This window comes from Calidris pugnax, unplaced genomic scaffold (assembly GCF_001431845.1).
Source record: "Calidris pugnax isolate Ruff unplaced genomic scaffold, ASM143184v1 scaffold11, whole genome shotgun sequence".
Lineage (NCBI taxonomy): Eukaryota > Metazoa > Chordata > Aves > Charadriiformes > Scolopacidae > Calidris > Calidris pugnax.
In genome coordinates, this window is record NW_015090803.1 from 13,174,783 (window position 1) to 13,195,551 (window position 20,769).

A 20,769-nucleotide genomic window follows, 5' to 3' on the forward strand; every position below is an offset into this window, starting at 1 on the left:
TTTAGCAAATATTGACTTAGTGAGTCAGTGTTCTCCTTAGCTTGCAGAATTATGCAACTGGTCCTCCAAGTATATTTCTTTAAAAGGGAATTTATATCTGTCTGTACTTGTGCTGTACTCCAGGGTCTTTGACTGTGGGCTTTGGTTGCTAATTACGCTCCCCGTTTTTGCTTTAAGCTTCTGCTCATATGAATGAAATGTGCACTCGTGCAATATTCTGTTTACTTTAGCAGCCCACACTGGTTATATTAAAAAAAAAAAAAAGGTACTAAAACCCCATATTTTATTCTCTAGTATTCAAAACCACAAAATGCCAGCTGAGAGTGGAAGCAGCTGCACTCAGCAGCAACACACATCTAGGAGCACATGGCTTTGGTAAACACACTCTGTTCTTGACCTTTTCTCCTTTCCTCCCACCCTGTCAAGAGAGAACAGCTTTCCCATGAGCCTGCACACATACCTTCTTGGGTTTCTGCAAAGTGGGATGAGTCTAACAACTCCTTGGGAGGAGAGAAGGAAAAATACCAGCCCCTGGTCTTTGCCTTAAATGACCCTCTGCTCCCAGTTTACCAATTTCTTTGTGTAGCCTGGGGAAAAGAGCTGTGTCAGCCAGTTCCATTTCCCTTTGTATGTGTAGGCAGAAAAAAAACCCCATCCTTTCACCATCCTTCTAAATTCTGAATAGGTATGTTTCTTAAGCAAACAAGCAAATGAAAAACTTGTGAGTGCGTCTATTGCTTTACGATTCCATCTCCCCATGACAGCTGGAAAAATGGTTCCCTCAGGCCTGGCAGACGCCTTCCAGGGTGGCCAGCAGCAAGGAAAATCTAGATGTCAGAAACGCTGTTTTTTTCAGTGAAGTTGGAAGCCATTCCTGTTGTTACAGTGCAGAGGCATCTCAGCTCCTTGCCATTTAATGGTACAGTGAGGTGACATGGTTCTGAATTAAGAACAGTCAAGAGAGGAGAGAAAAGGCAAATTATTCCCCCACATAAGTTCCAGTCCTCCAGTTGGGTTTGGGGAAGGATTCAGTTCCTTAGGTTTCACTTGCTTTTTTTGGAAAGCAGAGGTTTAAGAAAGGAAAAGGAAGTTTCTTCATAAAATATAAGTAAAGGGCTACTCCCCAAGAAAGTCTCCAGACAGCAGATCTGACGCCAAGGTCAAGCTGCAGGATGAGGGGAGTTCTTTGTGGGATCGTCCAGGGAAGAAAAGGGGAAGAGGCATCAGCCATTCTTCTTCCTACTGAGGCCAGAAAAATGGGGAGAGGGGGGCAAGTGTATCTTTTAAGTCTTTTTGTGTGTGTATGAAACTGACTGATTTTCACAAATTCTTCCTGTAAACCTAAACTCTGTGAAAATCAAACACTAAGCAGCTCCAAAGAAGCAACTCTATTTTGTCATGTTGAGTTGACTCTCAAGACTTATTTCCAAAGTACTCCTGGACTCAGTAAGTGATCAGACCAACAATGGCCTACTAAATAACACAGCCTATTGTTTAGAACTGCAGATGGTAATACCATTTTCCCAGCTAAACCCAGTGATCTTGCTTTTTTCATCAGCTAATAGCTTTTTCAGCTATGGTCAGCTGAACAAAGTATGAATATAAAGCTTTGCTGTTTTGTTCTGTTTGTGTTGTAGCTGTGAAAATTACACATGAAAAGACAATACAATGGAGAATAAGGGGGTTGGATTTTTTTCCCGCCCTAGGAAGAGCATGTAGCCAATGGCATTCTGCACACAGGTGTGAGACACCTGTCAGCCTATGAAATTCTCTGGAGAAGTCTTAAAACAATTGTAGATATGTAAAGAAAATGTTAGTCCAGTGTGGGTGATAACCATTTTTGTTAGTTTTGCTGTCAAGAAATGCCTACAGACCGTATGGGATATAGTTCGTCAAATACTGTGTGATTATTCTGAGAACAGAAAGTGCCATTTTATATTTGTTGCCAATGTGTATATATATATCTATTTTTTTTAATTTACAGTATATATATTTTTAAACAAAATAAACAAAGGAAAATTATGTTGTCCACTGGAACTTTGCATGCAGTTTCTTTTCCTTTTCTAAGACATAGAAGAGAAGAGGAAAATGGCCACTGGTTGAAAGATTGTGGTTCTGTTAATCCTAGGGAAATGAGCAATGACTTTTTTCATATTTTTCTTCATTTACAAATTCTGTGTGTTAAAAAGAGGAATGTCCACTCCTTTTACTGTGTTGTGCTGGTTTTGTCTGGGATAGACTTGATTTTCTTCACAGTAGCTAGTATGGGGCTGTGTTTTGGATTTCTGATGGAAACAATGTTTATAATACAGGGATATTTTGGTTACTGCTGAGCAGGGTTACACAGCATCAAGGCCTTTCCTGGTCCTCACACCACCCCACCAGTGAGCAGACTTGAGGGTACACTAGAATTTGGGAGGGGACACAGATGGGATAGTTGACTCCAACTGACCAAAGGGATATCCCGTACCATATGTCATCATGTTCAGCCATAAAAATTGGGGGAAGAAGGAGGAAGAGAGAATATTCAGAGTTATGGTGTTGTCTTCCCAAGTGACCGTTCTGTGTGATGGAGCTCTGCTCTGCTGGAGATGGCTGAACACCTGCCTGCCCATGGGAAGTGGTGAACAAATTCCTTGTTTTGTTTCGCTTGCGTGTGTGGCTTTTGCTTTACCTATCAAACTGTCTTTATCTCAACCCATGAATTTTCTCACTTTTACCCTTCTGATTCCCTCTCCCATCCCACCAGGGAATGGGTGTGGGTGAGTGTCTGTGAGATGCTTAGCTGCTGGTTGGGATTAAACTGTGATGTGTTCATAAACAAAAGTAATTTGCTTATATTTTTTCCTAAAACAGAATGAACTTGCTGTTGAGAAGAGGGCTGTCTGTGGAGCATGCTCGGGAAGCCAGGCCTTGTTATAAGAATATGCTCTTGAATTTTCTCTTTTCCTATTGCACCATCATAAAAGTAAGCTTGAAAAGGAGAATCTTTGTTTGAAAAGGTCAGCCAAAACTCACACAAGCTTCTGAACCTTCAATGAAGAAATTATACTGCTGATTGAATTTAACTGAGTATTTATTTCAGTTTTCTCAAATAAAATTGTTACTTACAATACTTTCAGAACAAATTGGCCAAGAATACAGCCTATATCTTCAATCCTAAATTTATGATCAGGATTTTAATTTAAAACTAAGTAGCAGGAATTACTATTACCGACTGGAAAGTCCATTTACATATCCATTCTAAATCCCAAGTTTTAAAATGTAAATGAACTGGCCTGGCAGGAATAGGGATGGCAGCACAATAGCCCCAAGAGAGCAGACAAAGATGAAGTGCATTCAGCTCCACTCCACAACTTCAGAGCTTTAAACATTACGTTTGTGGTAAATTCAGAACGAGATCTAAATACAGCCTTGTCAAATACAATACCCTGAGAACAAAAGGAATCAGGAGTGACAGGGAGGAAGTGAATAAGCAATGACTGCTCAGTATGTCTCATAACAATGAAGTTATCAGGCGATGGGTTTAAAAATAAGCAAAAGCACCTTTTCACACAGCGAGGAACTGGGGGATGTGTTGTTATGGGATATTGTCGAAGACAAAAGCGTATATGGGTGCAAAAGGCAATTAGTCAAATTTATGGAAAAAAGTGCCTTGTGTATGTGGTGGTTTGTGTATAGCCACCAGCTTTGTATAACACAGAATCAGACACTGGAAATGCAGCAGGAAGAAATATTATCCCGCACTTGCTCTGTTTCTCACGCTCTCCCCTGGAGACTGTGGGGCTGGAGCAGGCAGGCGTCTGCTCTCACCCTGACCCTCCCAGTGCTCTTATCAACACAAGACTGGCACAGTCCTTACACATCCCTGTAGGCTCCTTTCTAGCACCCCATCTCCCTTATCCCAAGCTGCAGTGATAACTCGTCAATTTATTCGGCAACAACCACGGCCCCTCTCCTGGTCCATGGCCTCAAGTGCCAAGAGCAGCTGGTTGAAGGAAGCCTTGATCCTCTCACCAGCTGCCTCTGGCCATGGGGTTACTCTTGGGGGAGCACGATCCTAGGCTGCTGGAAACCAAGCCAGACTTCCTCAGCGATAGCCCTGCCTCGTGACCTGTCTTCTCTCTCAGCATCCAACATAGCCCTACTTCATGCATCAAGGGAAAAAACACGGAGGTGACAAAGTGTGGGGGGGAAAGGAGTGTCAGATTTTGAATGAAATCTCACATGAGAAAGCTCATTTCTAAATTCTACTCACAAGTAGGAAATGTTATTATTAGAGTCTGAAACCATTCCATATAATGCCACCCCCTATTCTTCATACAAAAGCCTTTATCGCTATTAATAAATGAGTTTTAAAAAAAAACAGCTAATGGATGGTTTAATAATGCTGCTTATAAAACTAACTGTGTGTAACTGAAAACCTCTCCCTGGGGTCCTGTTGGCAGTAGGGTTAAATAGGATTATCAAATCTAAAAAAAGATATATATACATAAAAATCCCAAAGCCTGAAGCCTCAGCACGAAGACGTCACAAAGCAAGAGGGAGTTGGGACATTTTGATGAATAAATTACAGACCTTAGTCATTAGTGCCAGGGGATTATCTCATAGAAACGGAAATCTGAATTGGCTCCACATGCCTGCAAGTGTTGTTAAAGGTTTTAGGTCAGAAGCCCCATTTTCATACTTACAAACAAGTCTCTGCACCTTGAGACCTTCAGCCAGCAAGATGACGTCAATGGCCGTCCATGTACACTGCATGTCAAGGTATCAAACATAACAAACTACTGTAGAAAAACTAAAAGTACCTTGTCCTTTACCATTATTTATTTAGCTATAAAAGGCCTAAATTGGTCCATAAAGCAGAAGTGATGGTGCTGCTGAGATGGGGAGAATGAGAAGGAGCTGTGCAGGCTCGTGTGGAAGTTGTCGTGGTCCCATTTCCTGTGGCAGGTGCTGATTAGAAGAGTTCACCTTGGCCACTCAGTTACACAGACCCCTTTGCCACCCATGCTGCCAGCCTGCCTTCCCAGGCTTGCTCACTCCCTCTGCCCAGAGGTGTCCTCTCCTGGACATGACTGACAGCTGTTCAGCATGAGTTCCCACCTTACCTCACATCTCAGCCACCCTCCTTCACCCACATCCCTGGGTCCTGAGACCCCCTACTTCTTCTGACCCCAGGCCTCTGCACCTTCTCCTTCCCCGAAAGCTCCTCCTAAGTTGGATCCCCACCTCCAACAGCCTTAGTTCACCAAGCTTTCTACCACCTGCACAGCACCTCTGGGAGCTTCTCTCCACCTTTGCCTCATGCCCACCACCACTCACTGGATTTGTACAAACCCTGCTGATGTCCCTTGCTAGTTCCCTGCTCTCCCATTAGTGTCTGAGCTCAGCCCTTCGTTGGGCTCTTTGCTCAGGAATAGATTTCAGGATCCGGTCCTTGATGAGGTTGAAAACAACCTGGACGCAGATTGGCCAAAAAAAATCTGCCCACATATAACTTTGAATGCAGGAGAGAAGAACGTATCCAAAGAACAAAAGAAAACAAAGAAATGTGATAGCCCTGTCTGTTAATAGACAGAAGCCAAAGATAAAGGATGATATTTTGACCTTAGACAAAAGACGCTTTCTCACAGGTTCCTGGTTTCTTGCTATTTTATACATTTTTTTAATAAATTAAGCCAAGAAATTTCACAGCAGCACAGAAGTTGAGGCCAGTCTCCTGTTTTTTAACAGTCCCTTTAACCTCACATGGCTTTTGTCTTGTTGAAGGACTTTTTACAAGTAGGATTATACTTTGGAGATTGGATTGCATAAAGGTAAGCCCTTCTGGCACAGAAATGCAGCATATTAGAGTCTAGGAACAATGTTGATGGAGCTTATGTGGGACTTTTGCACTCCTACTGAAATTCATGTCATGTTACTTCACCAGAAAAGGAAATTAACCAAAATACAGGACGTGGATGATACAGTAATTAGAACCACCACAAGATATTAACAGCCAATCAACACATTTCAAGCCCTCAGTTTATTTTTGTCTACTCTAAAGTATGTCTGGAGAGGAGGGGAGGGTAAAAGAGGAGACGGTGGGAAAAAGAGAGTTTATTATTACTTGGATGATTATTATTGTTATCTATTTGTACTACATCAATGGCTTGTTTGATGCTGAAGATCTGTTGTGCAGTGATCTCCAATAATGGAAAGTGAGAAAAAGGATAAGAAGCAAAGTGAAACTTTTTTTTCAAGGTCAACCAAAGGATGTCACTCCAGGACTATTCCAAACTCTAGTTCAGGCCTTATCCATCAGACATTGCTGCCTTCATAGTTATCTGGCTTATCATAGAGTGGTATGTTAAGAAATACTGATCTTTTGGCTGCAGCAAAGTTCACAGCTTCTTCACAGGAAACATTTGCAGGCTCTATACAGTGAGTATTTTTTCTGTCATGTAACCAGGCATGTATCCATCAGCTAACCAAGCTGTGGGTGTCCTCTGCTATGTGTTATCTACGCATCTCACTGCACGTGGAGAAAGTACACCCCACCTGACCAATGGTCAGTGATACCCTCACACTCTGTGCAGATGTAGGATGGACCTTTAGGAGAGGAGCTAGCCCCAGTTGCAACTGGAGGCCATAAAGTGAGATGGTCTATAAGATTAGCTTTGTAAGAGATGTTTTTATTCACTTACCAGGGGACCTCTGAGACAGGATGTTTTTGTAGAAATCCTGACTGCTGTTATTCTTTTATTTCAGCCTTCCAATGTCCCTATGGCCAGTAAAAATAAAAGCTGGGAAATAACTTTAGCAGACAGAGGCATTAATAGAGGAGTCCCTCTGTCTCTCTGTGTAATACTCAACTGCAAATAAGACCCCAGACTGCGTTACACCCAATCAGCAAGTTTTTCTTGAGAAAAGACATTTAAATAACCCAAGAGTTCATGACAGGTGCACCTCCAGAATGGGCAGCAACAAGAATTTTGGCCACTTCTTATTAACTGAAAAATTGTTTCATATTTCACTATATAATTGGATCATTCCCAAAATGAACAGCTTTTCTGTAACTGTGTAATTTCAGGTGAGCTCTCTCTACATCAGCAGGGTTCTTTCAAAATTAGTATTACTGTGTATAGGAAAATAACATCCCAGGCTAGTTAGTCTAAATGAGAAATCTTGAACCTGGGCCCACCTACAAGCCTCCAAATAAGCTACTGGCTTTGCATATATTTTTTTCTCCCTCAAGTCCAATTATTTTTGTCCTTAGGGATGCCCATTAACTTAGAATAGTGCTGCTAGCTCTCTCTTTTTCTCATTGAGGCAGAATGGACTCATTAAAAGATGTGTATAAGCTAAGGATGCTCTGGCCCTTCATTATGTGCAGTAATAATAGTTTTCACTGTACATATTAAAATATCTTAGTTACATAGCTACATTAGTCTGTATTCTGCTGGGTTTATGTTACCAAGTGTTACGCTTTCAGGACTGTAGTCTTGCAAATGCTGAAAAAATACCACCCCCAAAACCACACTATTTCCCTGTCCTTACCTATATTAAATGGCTTATACCACGAATAATCAATTTTTTCCTCTCTTTAAGACAAGGCACTTTAAACTCCAAATTTCCTCTCCTCCCATTACCCCTCCTTTTCTTTGCACCAGAAAGATGCAAGATTTGTTATACAGTGCTTAGGAACACTTTTGTGGGAGGTACTTACTGAAATACTGGCAGCACACGACTAACATTATAATGAGCACAAAAGTGCTTACACAAACTCTAAAAGGAAGCCAACATAGTACAGAGTAACAGGCAGAGAAATAATTACTGAGATTAGTTACAGAGTTCCTGTATGATGTTGTTAGTTATGGCCCACCAAAATTTTGCAAAACAACTTGACTTTAAAGGAAATAAACACTAATATCACCCATTGTCTCAAGTCACAGACTAATAAAAACCAGCATGACTCTTCATCGTTCTGAAGTTTTTGTTTTTTTTTTTTCTGTGCTTCATTTAGTGGAAGATGTCTCACAGTTTCCATGCATGAATGCAATAATAAAAAAATACGGATTACTTTTTCTAGCCTTGTTTGGTTCATATACAATTCTGGAAAATATTCCTCTGTGGCTACTACTCCCCTCAAGAAAAATCAGTCATTTCTGAGCACAATAAAGTAATCAAAGTCTAGCTTGCATAATCTTGCCTGTACTCCTCTTTGTAATTAGTTTAATTAATGAGGGAGAGGATCATAGGGAAGTTTTAAAGATTTAAGTACCTACAAAGTACCTACAGACATTAAAGTGATTACATCCAAAATCTCAGTCTTCAAAATTCTCTCCTTTTTTCCTATTCTAATTGGGATTTTCTGGTTTTTTTTGTGTGTGTGTGTGTGTGTTTGTTTTTTTTTTAAGACTGGTTGACTGTTTCCCCCTTCACTGTCACATTACCATCATAACTCATTAAGACTACTATAAGGCAACACATAATACTCTAACCCTACCTTTGCCTTTCATTACTCTTCTATTACATCTGCACCTCCTTCTGCCTCTTTGCACATCTTGGATATTGATGTAAACAGTGAAAAACTCATACAGTAGAGATTTGTAGCCTGATGCTCATAGGACACAGCTGAAGGTCAGGAGATAATTTAGACCAACGTATTTAGAGGGATTTATCACTGTGCTATTTGCAGTAACTGATCCAGAAACAGGCAGCATCAGTACTCTTAGGCTAGGCATTGCATAAAGTCAGAGCAAAAAGCAATTGTCAAGATCTCCTTGAAGCAACTACAGAATTCAGCTGTAAAGGGCACAGAGATGCTTTTCATCCACACAGAAAGGTCACAGACGTCCACTAATTTTTGACTGCCATAGTCCCTTTGATCATGACTGTCATTTTAGTACCATTAATGGACCAAAGGGATATCCTATACCATATGTTACTGTGTTCAGCTGTGAAAGCTGGGGGAAGAAGAAGTAAGGGGGGGGAAGGTGTTAGTAGTGATGGTATTTGTCTTCCCAAGTAACTATGGAGCATGATGGAGCTCTGCTTTCCATGGGAAGCAGTGAATGAATTCCTTGTTCTGCCTTGCTTGTGCACGTGGCTTTTGCTTCACCTATTAAACTGTCTTTATCAGAACTCACAAGTTTTTTCTCACTTTTACCCTTCTGATTCTCTCCCCCATCCCACTGGGGGGAGTGTGAGCGAGAGGCTTTGTGGTGCTTAGTTACTGGCTGGGGTTAAACCCTGAGAAAATCTCAAGGATGACACTTCCAGCTGAGGAGATAAATGAGCCACTGCTCCTTAAAGTGTCAGTGCCTACAGGTGTATGGTCCTTCTGTCGCCTTTGCAATTCTCTGACAAATATCTGAAATCTGATGGAAACAATGTTTATAATACAGGGATATTTTGGTTACTGCTGAGCAGGGTTACACAGCATCAAGGCCTTTCCTGGTCCTCACACCACCCCACCAGTGAGCAGACTTGAGGGTACACTAGAATTTGGGAGGGGACACAGATGGGATAGTTGACTCCAACTGACCAAAGGGATATCCCGTACCATATGTCATCATGTTCAGCCATAAAAATTGGGGGAAGAAGGAGGAAGAGAGAATATTCAGAGTTATGGTGTTGTCTTCCCAAGTGACCGTTCTGTGTGATGGAGCTCTGCTCTGCTGGAGATGGCTGAACACCTGCCTGCCCATGGGAAGTGGTGAACAAATTCCTTGTTTTGTTTCGCTTGCGTGTGTGGCTTTTGCTTTACCTATCAAACTGTCTTTATCTCAACCCATGAATTTTCTCACTTTTACCCTTCTGATTCCCTCTCCCATCCCACCAGGGAATGGGTGTGGGTGAGTGTCTGTGAGATGCTTAGCTGCTGGTTGGGATTAAACTGTGATGTGTTCATAAACAAAAGTAATTTGCTTATATTTTTTCCTAAAACAGAATGAACTTGCTGTTGAGAAGAGGGCTGTCTGTGGAGCATGCTCGGGAAGCCAGGCCTTGTTATAAGAATATGCTCTTGAATTTTCTCTTTTCCTATTGCACCATCATAAAAGTAAGCTTGAAAAGGAGAATCTTTGTTTGAAAAGGTCAGCCAAAACTCACACAAGCTTCTGAACCTTCAATGAAGAAATTATACTGCTGATTGAATTTAACTGAGTATTTATTTCAGTTTTCTCAAATAAAATTGTTACTTACAATACTTTCAGAACAAATTGGCCAAGAATACAGCCTATATCTTCAATCCTAAATTTATGATCAGGATTTTAATTTAAAACTAAGTAGCAGGAATTACTATTACCGACTGGAAAGTCCATTTACATATCCATTCTAAATCCCAAGTTTTAAAATGTAAATGAACTGGCCTGGCAGGAATAGGGATGGCAGCACAATAGCCCCAAGAGAGCAGACAAAGATGAAGTGCATTCAGCTCCACTCCACAACTTCAGAGCTTTAAACATTACGTTTGTGGTAAATTCAGAACGAGATCTAAATACAGCCTTGTCAAATACAATACCCTGAGAACAAAAGGAATCAGGAGTGACAGGGAGGAAGTGAATAAGCAATGACTGCTCAGTATGTCTCATAACAATGAAGTTATCAGGCGATGGGTTTAAAAATAAGCAAAAGCACCTTTTCACACAGCGAGGAACTGGGGGATGTGTTGTTATGGGATATTGTCGAAGACAAAAGCGTATATGGGTGCAAAAGGCAATTAGTCAAATTTATGGAAAAAAGTGCCTTGTGTATGTGGTGGTTTGTGTATAGCCACCAGCTTTGTATAACACAGAATCAGACACTGGAAATGCAGCAGGAAGAAATATTATCCCGCACTTGCTCTGTTTCTCACGCTCTCCCCTGGAGACTGTGGGGCTGGAGCAGGCAGGCGTCTGCTCTCACCCTGACCCTCCCAGTGCTCTTATCAACACAAGACTGGCACAGTCCTTACACATCCCTGTAGGCTCCTTTCTAGCACCCCATCTCCCTTATCCCAAGCTGCAGTGATAACTCGTCAATTTATTCGGCAACAACCACGGCCCCTCTCCTGGTCCATGGCCTCAAGTGCCAAGAGCAGCTGGTTGAAGGAAGCCTTGATCCTCTCACCAGCTGCCTCTGGCCATGGGGTTACTCTTGGGGGAGCACGATCCTAGGCTGCTGGAAACCAAGCCAGACTTCCTCAGCGATAGCCCTGCCTCGTGACCTGTCTTCTCTCTCAGCATCCAACATAGCCCTACTTCATGCATCAAGGGAAAAAACACGGAGGTGACAAAGTGTGGGGGGGAAAGGAGTGTCAGATTTTGAATGAAATCTCACATGAGAAAGCTCATTTCTAAATTCTACTCACAAGTAGGAAATGTTATTATTAGAGTCTGAAACCATTCCATATAATGCCACCCCCTATTCTTCATACAAAAGCCTTTATCGCTATTAATAAATGAGTTTTAAAAAAAAACAGCTAATGGATGGTTTAATAATGCTGCTTATAAAACTAACTGTGTGTAACTGAAAACCTCTCCCTGGGGTCCTGTTGGCAGTAGGGTTAAATAGGATTATCAAATCTAAAAAAAGATATATATACATAAAAATCCCAAAGCCTGAAGCCTCAGCACGAAGACGTCACAAAGCAAGAGGGAGTTGGGACATTTTGATGAATAAATTACAGACCTTAGTCATTAGTGCCAGGGGATTATCTCATAGAAACGGAAATCTGAATTGGCTCCACATGCCTGCAAGTGTTGTTAAAGGTTTTAGGTCAGAAGCCCCATTTTCATACTTACAAACAAGTCTCTGCACCTTGAGACCTTCAGCCAGCAAGATGACGTCAATGGCCGTCCATGTACACTGCATGTCAAGGTATCAAACATAACAAACTACTGTAGAAAAACTAAAAGTACCTTGTCCTTTACCATTATTTATTTAGCTATAAAAGGCCTAAATTGGTCCATAAAGCAGAAGTGATGGTGCTGCTGAGATGGGGAGAATGAGAAGGAGCTGTGCAGGCTCGTGTGGAAGTTGTCGTGGTCCCATTTCCTGTGGCAGGTGCTGATTAGAAGAGTTCACCTTGGCCACTCAGTTACACAGACCCCTTTGCCACCCATGCTGCCAGCCTGCCTTCCCAGGCTTGCTCACTCCCTCTGCCCAGAGGTGTCCTCTCCTGGACATGACTGACAGCTGTTCAGCATGAGTTCCCACCTTACCTCACATCTCAGCCACCCTCCTTCACCCACATCCCTGGGTCCTGAGACCCCCTACTTCTTCTGACCCCAGGCCTCTGCACCTTCTCCTTCCCCGAAAGCTCCTCCTAAGTTGGATCCCCACCTCCAACAGCCTTAGTTCACCAAGCTTTCTACCACCTGCACAGCACCTCTGGGAGCTTCTCTCCACCTTTGCCTCATGCCCACCACCACTCACTGGATTTGTACAAACCCTGCTGATGTCCCTTGCTAGTTCCCTGCTCTCCCATTAGTGTCTGAGCTCAGCCCTTCGTTGGGCTCTTTGCTCAGGAATAGATTTCAGGATCCGGTCCTTGATGAGGTTGAAAACAACCTGGACGCAGATTGGCCAAAAAAAATCTGCCCACATATAACTTTGAATGCAGGAGAGAAGAACGTATCCAAAGAACAAAAGAAAACAAAGAAATGTGATAGCCCTGTCTGTTAATAGACAGAAGCCAAAGATAAAGGATGATATTTTGACCTTAGACAAAAGACGCTTTCTCACAGGTTCCTGGTTTCTTGCTATTTTATACATTTTTTTAATAAATTAAGCCAAGAAATTTCACAGCAGCACAGAAGTTGAGGCCAGTCTCCTGTTTTTTAACAGTCCCTTTAACCTCACATGGCTTTTGTCTTGTTGAAGGACTTTTTACAAGTAGGATTATACTTTGGAGATTGGATTGCATAAAGGTAAGCCCTTCTGGCACAGAAATGCAGCATATTAGAGTCTAGGAACAATGTTGATGGAGCTTATGTGGGACTTTTGCACTCCTACTGAAATTCATGTCATGTTACTTCACCAGAAAAGGAAATTAACCAAAATACAGGACGTGGATGATACAGTAATTAGAACCACCACAAGATATTAACAGCCAATCAACACATTTCAAGCCCTCAGTTTATTTTTGTCTACTCTAAAGTATGTCTGGAGAGGAGGGGAGGGTAAAAGAGGAGACGGTGGGAAAAAGAGAGTTTATTATTACTTGGATGATTATTATTGTTATCTATTTGTACTACATCAATGGCTTGTTTGATGCTGAAGATCTGTTGTGCAGTGATCTCCAATAATGGAAAGTGAGAAAAAGGATAAGAAGCAAAGTGAAACTTTTTTTTCAAGGTCAACCAAAGGATGTCACTCCAGGACTATTCCAAACTCTAGTTCAGGCCTTATCCATCAGACATTGCTGCCTTCATAGTTATCTGGCTTATCATAGAGTGGTATGTTAAGAAATACTGATCTTTTGGCTGCAGCAAAGTTCACAGCTTCTTCACAGGAAACATTTGCAGGCTCTATACAGTGAGTATTTTTTCTGTCATGTAACCAGGCATGTATCCATCAGCTAACCAAGCTGTGGGTGTCCTCTGCTATGTGTTATCTACGCATCTCACTGCACGTGGAGAAAGTACACCCCACCTGACCAATGGTCAGTGATACCCTCACACTCTGTGCAGATGTAGGATGGACCTTTAGGAGAGGAGCTAGCCCCAGTTGCAACTGGAGGCCATAAAGTGAGATGGTCTATAAGATTAGCTTTGTAAGAGATGTTTTTATTCACTTACCAGGGGACCTCTGAGACAGGATGTTTTTGTAGAAATCCTGACTGCTGTTATTCTTTTATTTCAGCCTTCCAATGTCCCTATGGCCAGTAAAAATAAAAGCTGGGAAATAACTTTAGCAGACAGAGGCATTAATAGAGGAGTCCCTCTGTCTCTCTGTGTAATACTCAACTGCAAATAAGACCCCAGACTGCGTTACACCCAATCAGCAAGTTTTTCTTGAGAAAAGACATTTAAATAACCCAAGAGTTCATGACAGGTGCACCTCCAGAATGGGCAGCAACAAGAATTTTGGCCACTTCTTATTAACTGAAAAATTGTTTCATATTTCACTATATAATTGGATCATTCCCAAAATGAACAGCTTTTCTGTAACTGTGTAATTTCAGGTGAGCTCTCTCTACATCAGCAGGGTTCTTTCAAAATTAGTATTACTGTGTATAGGAAAATAACATCCCAGGCTAGTTAGTCTAAATGAGAAATCTTGAACCTGGGCCCACCTACAAGCCTCCAAATAAGCTACTGGCTTTGCATATATTTTTTTCTCCCTCAAGTCCAATTATTTTTGTCCTTAGGGATGCCCATTAACTTAGAATAGTGCTGCTAGCTCTCTCTTTTTCTCATTGAGGCAGAATGGACTCATTAAAAGATGTGTATAAGCTAAGGATGCTCTGGCCCTTCATTATGTGCAGTAATAATAGTTTTCACTGTACATATTAAAATATCTTAGTTACATAGCTACATTAGTCTGTATTCTGCTGGGTTTATGTTACCAAGTGTTACGCTTTCAGGACTGTAGTCTTGCAAATGCTGAAAAAATACCACCCCCAAAACCACACTATTTCCCTGTCCTTACCTATATTAAATGGCTTATACCACGAATAATCAATTTTTTCCTCTCTTTAAGACAAGGCACTTTAAACTCCAAATTTCCTCTCCTCCCATTACCCCTCCTTTTCTTTGCACCAGAAAGATGCAAGATTTGTTATACAGTGCTTAGGAACACTTTTGTGGGAGGTACTTACTGAAATACTGGCAGCACACGACTAACATTATAATGAGCACAAAAGTGCTTACACAAACTCTAAAAGGAAGCCAACATAGTACAGAGTAACAGGCAGAGAAATAATTACTGAGATTAGTTACAGAGTTCCTGTATGATGTTGTTAGTTATGGCCCACCAAAATTTTGCAAAACAACTTGACTTTAAAGGAAATAAACACTAATATCACCCATTGTCTCAAGTCACAGACTAATAAAAACCAGCATGACTCTTCATCGTTCTGAAGTTTTTGTTTTTTTTTTTTCTGTGCTTCATTTAGTGGAAGATGTCTCACAGTTTCCATGCATGAATGCAATAATAAAAAAATACGGATTACTTTTTCTAGCCTTGTTTGGTTCATATACAATTCTGGAAAATATTCCTCTGTGGCTACTACTCCCCTCAAGAAAAATCAGTCATTTCTGAGCACAATAAAGTAATCAAAGTCTAGCTTGCATAATCTTGCCTGTACTCCTCTTTGTAATTAGTTTAATTAATGAGGGAGAGGATCATAGGGAAGTTTTAAAGATTTAAGTACCTACAAAGTACCTACAGACATTAAAGTGATTACATCCAAAATCTCAGTCTTCAAAATTCTCTCCTTTTTTCCTATTCTAATTGGGATTTTCTGGTTTTTTTTGTGTGTGTGTGTGTGTGTTTGTTTTTTTTTTAAGACTGGTTGACTGTTTCCCCCTTCACTGTCACATTACCATCATAACTCATTAAGACTACTATAAGGCAACACATAATACTCTAACCCTACCTTTGCCTTTCATTACTCTTCTATTACATCTGCACCTCCTTCTGCCTCTTTGCACATCTTGGATATTGATGTAAACAGTGAAAAACTCATACAGTAGAGATTTGTAGCCTGATGCTCATAGGACACAGCTGAAGGTCAGGAGATAATTTAGACCAACGTATTTAGAGGGATTTATCACTGTGCTATTTGCAGTAACTGATCCAGAAACAGGCAGCATCAGTACTCTTAGGCTAGGCATTGCATAAAGTCAGAGCAAAAAGCAATTGTCAAGATCTCCTTGAAGCAACTACAGAATTCAGCTGTAAAGGGCACAGAGATGCTTTTCATCCACACAGAAAGGTCACAGACGTCCACTAATTTTTGACTGCCATAGTCCCTTTGATCATGACTGTCATTTTAGTACCATTAATGGACCAAAGGGATATCCTATACCATATGTTACTGTGTTCAGCTGTGAAAGCTGGGGGAAGAAGAAGTAAGGGGGGGGAAGGTGTTAGTAGTGATGGTATTTGTCTTCCCAAGTAACTATGGAGCATGATGGAGCTCTGCTTTCCATGGGAAGCAGTGAATGAATTCCTTGTTCTGCCTTGCTTGTGCACGTGGCTTTTGCTTCACCTATTAAACTGTCTTTATCAGAACTCACAAGTTTTTTCTCACTTTTACCCTTCTGATTCTCTCCCCCATCCCACTGGGGGGAGTGTGAGCGAGAGGCTTTGTGGTGCTTAGTTACTGGCTGGGGTTAAACCCTGAGAAAATCTCAAGGATGACACTTCCAGCTGAGGAGATAAATGAGCCACTGCTCCTTAAAGTGTCAGTGCCTACAGGTGTATGGTCCTTCTGTCGCCTTTGCAATTCTCTGACAAATATCTGAAATATACTAACCCGAAAGAAAACCAATCCCTTGTTTTCCTAAATTAATTTTCTACGGATTTGCTGAGTTGAACTGGCTGCCTTCAGTGTCAGAGCACAGCTCTGCTGTCTTGTGAAATCCCACCTTGAATTTGTTTCTTGTCTAGGAGATATCCAACCACTCTGGATTAAAATAAGCATGGAGTCATTTTCTTGGAGAAAATGACAAGGCAAAAGAGAAAAAGAAAAAGGGCCAACAGTGTCCCTTTGCGGGGTTTGAAGCAGCAGCTGCCCAGACAAAACTGGAGAAGCAACACCACCCCTGGCATCTCAGCATTGCAGGCCACAAAGTGAGCACACTGAATTGGGAAAGTTAAGGAAGGAGTCACAGCCCTCCTAGGACAGTGCTGTAAGTCTGAAGCTGATTCATTCAATACCAGAGGCTACCTTCAAAATATAAAAGTTTGCTTATCAGACTCACATGACTAGTAACACACAGCATCTGTGTATAGCAGCCCAGCATCACTGATTTCAACATACACTAAATGAGGCTTGGATCCAAAGTTTTTTAAATGGTAATAAAATACACAAACATAAAACACCAAAACCACCACTGCTTTTAAAAGAATTTTAAAAGTTTTGTTGCAAACGTGCTTCAATTTCACATCAGTAACGAAAAAAGAGCTAGGCACCCTTTTCACCATGCAAACCAGAAGCAGGCTCTGCAGCGCTCTGGAAGCTGTGGTGATTGTTGTTGGGATTTTATTGCAAAAGCCAGCAGGTATTTGGAGACACATTATAAATGGCTTGCTGGTTTTGCTAAGCTCCTTTTATATGGTTGGCTTCTTCTGGGACACATACGTCTATGACACAGCCTAGGTAACTAACTGCACAATGTCTGTTTGATGTCAGCAGCAGAATGCCAAGAGCGGGGTAAACTGGGTAAGATTTAAAAGCAATGTCCCTGAGGGCAAAGCACACTAATTATTTTTCAGTAACACTCTATTTGCTCAGACTGCAAGCTCTTTTCTTTCCAAAGTGTTCACTGATCATAAACTTAAAGTGCTGGCATCTTTTTAACTTCTCCTACTTTTATATTGTAAAATTAGTTACAAATATGTTTCAAAAGGTAATGAAAAAAAATATTGGTGTTTATTTAATTGCCTGAAGTGTACAGAGTATGGTTCTCATGAAGGATAAAACAAAGGCCAGGGTGGAACATGAGCAGAAAATATTTATACCACTTGTTGCACTCTTGAAGCCTGAGCCTTTTGCACACAGCTGGATTATACCTTGGATGCTCACCATCCTTAGATTTTTAATTCAGTCTTTGTCATGGCATTTTCCAGGCACTGAATAAAATGAAGAAATGCTTCTCTCTCATTTCAAACAGGGGCCTTTGCAGAAGGAAAAAACCCTAAGAAATACAGAACAATTTTCAGAGATGTCCAGTTTGCCATCATTTTAATGTCCTGGTTTAGGAAGGAGTATCTCCTACCCCTTTATGGACTTTGAATGATAGTTTGGTTTTACACCATGACAGATTATAACAACAATATTTTTTCATTCCTAAGTCAACTGAGGGATGCCTAACTGTGCACACGCCATATGGCCCTGGTAAGACTTTCCAGCCTAATTAAGATGGAAAGCAAGAGAGAACATACTGTTTGTATATTCTTTACTCTAAATAGGGATATAAAGTTGTTTAGACACAGATCAGAAATTTTCTAAGCACTGGAGGCTATGTTATTTTATGTTTTAACTAAGCCAAATGACATCACTAAAGTTTTGACTGTTCATTTCTGCAATTAATTTAACTCTCTTGGGCAAGTATCTTTTTCTTTCTTTTTATGAAAACCACAAGTAACCTAAGTCAAATGACCAAGCCAAATTCCACCTCTTAGAGTGCTGACTTACCATTTACTAGTGTTAATTGAGCAACATAGATACAAAATGCTACTAGCTCATAATATTTGTATTTTGTGCTCAGAGATATACCGTAAATGTTTTAAGAGACCTAAAACTATACGTGCATCACCTGTAGCGGTTAAACCTTCCAGCTACTTCCTATTAAGTTCCCAGTGGCAACTCAGCCCAAACTCAGGTCTTTAGCTTTGCCATGATAAATGTGTCTCCATCATTCCTCTGCTTTTAAAATGGATTCTGCTTTGCCCTGTAAGCAAAGTTGGGCAGGAAATGTCTCCTGTGGTACTAAGATCTTCTCATCCACCTTCAAAACACACAATGAGAAATGCATAATTATGGGATTATGATGGAAAATTTTCTGTCATTTGTTCTGTTAGTCCAGTTTAATAATACGACTACAAGCATCCCTGGCAATAGTAATATACAGCTGGCAATTTTTCATTACTCTAGTGAATGAAACATGTCACATCAAATGAAATAATGTGAAAGGTATCAATAAAATAATACTAGCTAAGAATCATTGCAGCTACAGCGTCACTAAAATAACGGATTAATTGTTCCTTTTTTCTTGCTATTTTAGTCAGATAGCTTTTAAACCTAACTGGTAGTTATTAAACAGAAAAGTAAGTCTCTTTCTACACTTTCTCACTGAAAAATGCTGTAGCAGAGCTGAGAAACATCACAAAATTTGAACCAAACTTAGTCTTAGCAGAATGACTAAAAGCGCCCGAATATATAGTAAAATGGTTTTAAAATAAGACTGTCTCTGGAGTGATGAAACGAGAGCAGCAGAATTGACTGAAATGCATTTCAGAACTGATAGACTTGAATATCATGGTTTTCGATGATACTTCATTCAGAACTTGCTGCTTCTTTTAGGATTTTTGCATTGTGGTGTCATGGAGATTTTATCTGGCTGCTGAGACACGAGCACAGGGTACATGTGATGTGTGGCTGTAGATGTGGCACTTTGTCAGACTCACTGAACTAAAGAGTCAGTATTAATATGTTAATTAATAACACAAATGTAGTACTAACCATATTTTGCTGCATCTGAAAGCAAAGCCTGGTCTATTACTGTTTCATCAATTCCCCAAGTGCAAGGAGCCTTGTCTTCTTTTCGTGGTATAAAATACATTCAGACTGCAGTCATATCCTCATAAATGCCCTGAGACACAGATGTTTTATTGGACCTCTCAAAAAGGGGGAAGTGCAGAATATCTTTTATCTATTCATGTTGAAATGAAAGCATACACTTCTGGCACCATCAAAGACAAAAGGGCAAGTCCTGCTGCTCAGTGTCCACTTTGTGCTGCTCTCCTCATCAGCTTCTTATTTCAGAGAAAATAAACTAGAAAGTAATAAATACAGCTTCTTCAATGAATTAGATATATTTAACACCTTATCTCATATACACAGTTCTACGTGATTAAATTCTCTTTAGATTCTTTTGCTTTTGAGGTGAAAAATCTAAAATTTCAAATCATACAGTTCAAAGGAAACTACTTTGAAAGCTTTCTGTATCTGGATCCGACATAACTGACCTCCATCAGGTGCTTGTCCACTCCAGCCCAACTCAGACCATGGGATATTCTGGTACTTTCCACCAGTTGCACAAGCCAGAACTTGCTAGATCTTGAAGTTCCAGTATCATCGCCCTCCTTGGGCCATGATCGATACACTGTCAGGAGTGATCAATTATTGAAATTATTCCCAAATGGCGGGAGCCAGGTACACTAAGAGGTTGCCAGGTTGTGCTGGTCAATTACTTTCCACCTTTTTCTTTCCTTTATGTTGCACCATTATGTGTCTCAGGTAACGTTCTGGCCCATTGTATTGTTATGTTGCCTCTGTGTGTGTGTGTGTGTGTGTGTGTGTGTGTGTGTGAAATTGCACCAAGCACGAGGTGGCCTAAAGGAGTGGGGGAGTTGCACCACCACACCTAGAAGCCATTGAAAATAGTTTCTCATGTGGAGACTATTAATCACAACAAGAAATGGAAAAAAAAAAAGTTGTACACACAAGAATGCTGTCTGATAAATTAGAATATGATTGAAAATGAGAGACTCGTATCTAACAAAAGCAGCCACTTTGGTAGCTGTGTAGAAAGACAGATTTGAATTCAGCATTGAAAGACTAGAGTGTATCCGATCAAGCGGCAGAAGTGAATGTGTAAGCAGAGAGATGAAGAGTTTTAATAAACTGATCCTTATAATAACAGAAAAATTTTCTTTAATAAGATTAAAGATTGAAGAGAGAATGATGCATCTGGGCAAAAATAGAAACTTAATTTTAGAATCCCAATTCCATATTAAAGATGCCCCTGGGTGGAATTCTCAAAAGTGACAATAAAATTAAAAAAAAAAAAAAAGACAAAGCAAGATCTACTGCAATGAATTCTTTTTCTTTTCTTCTATGGTCAC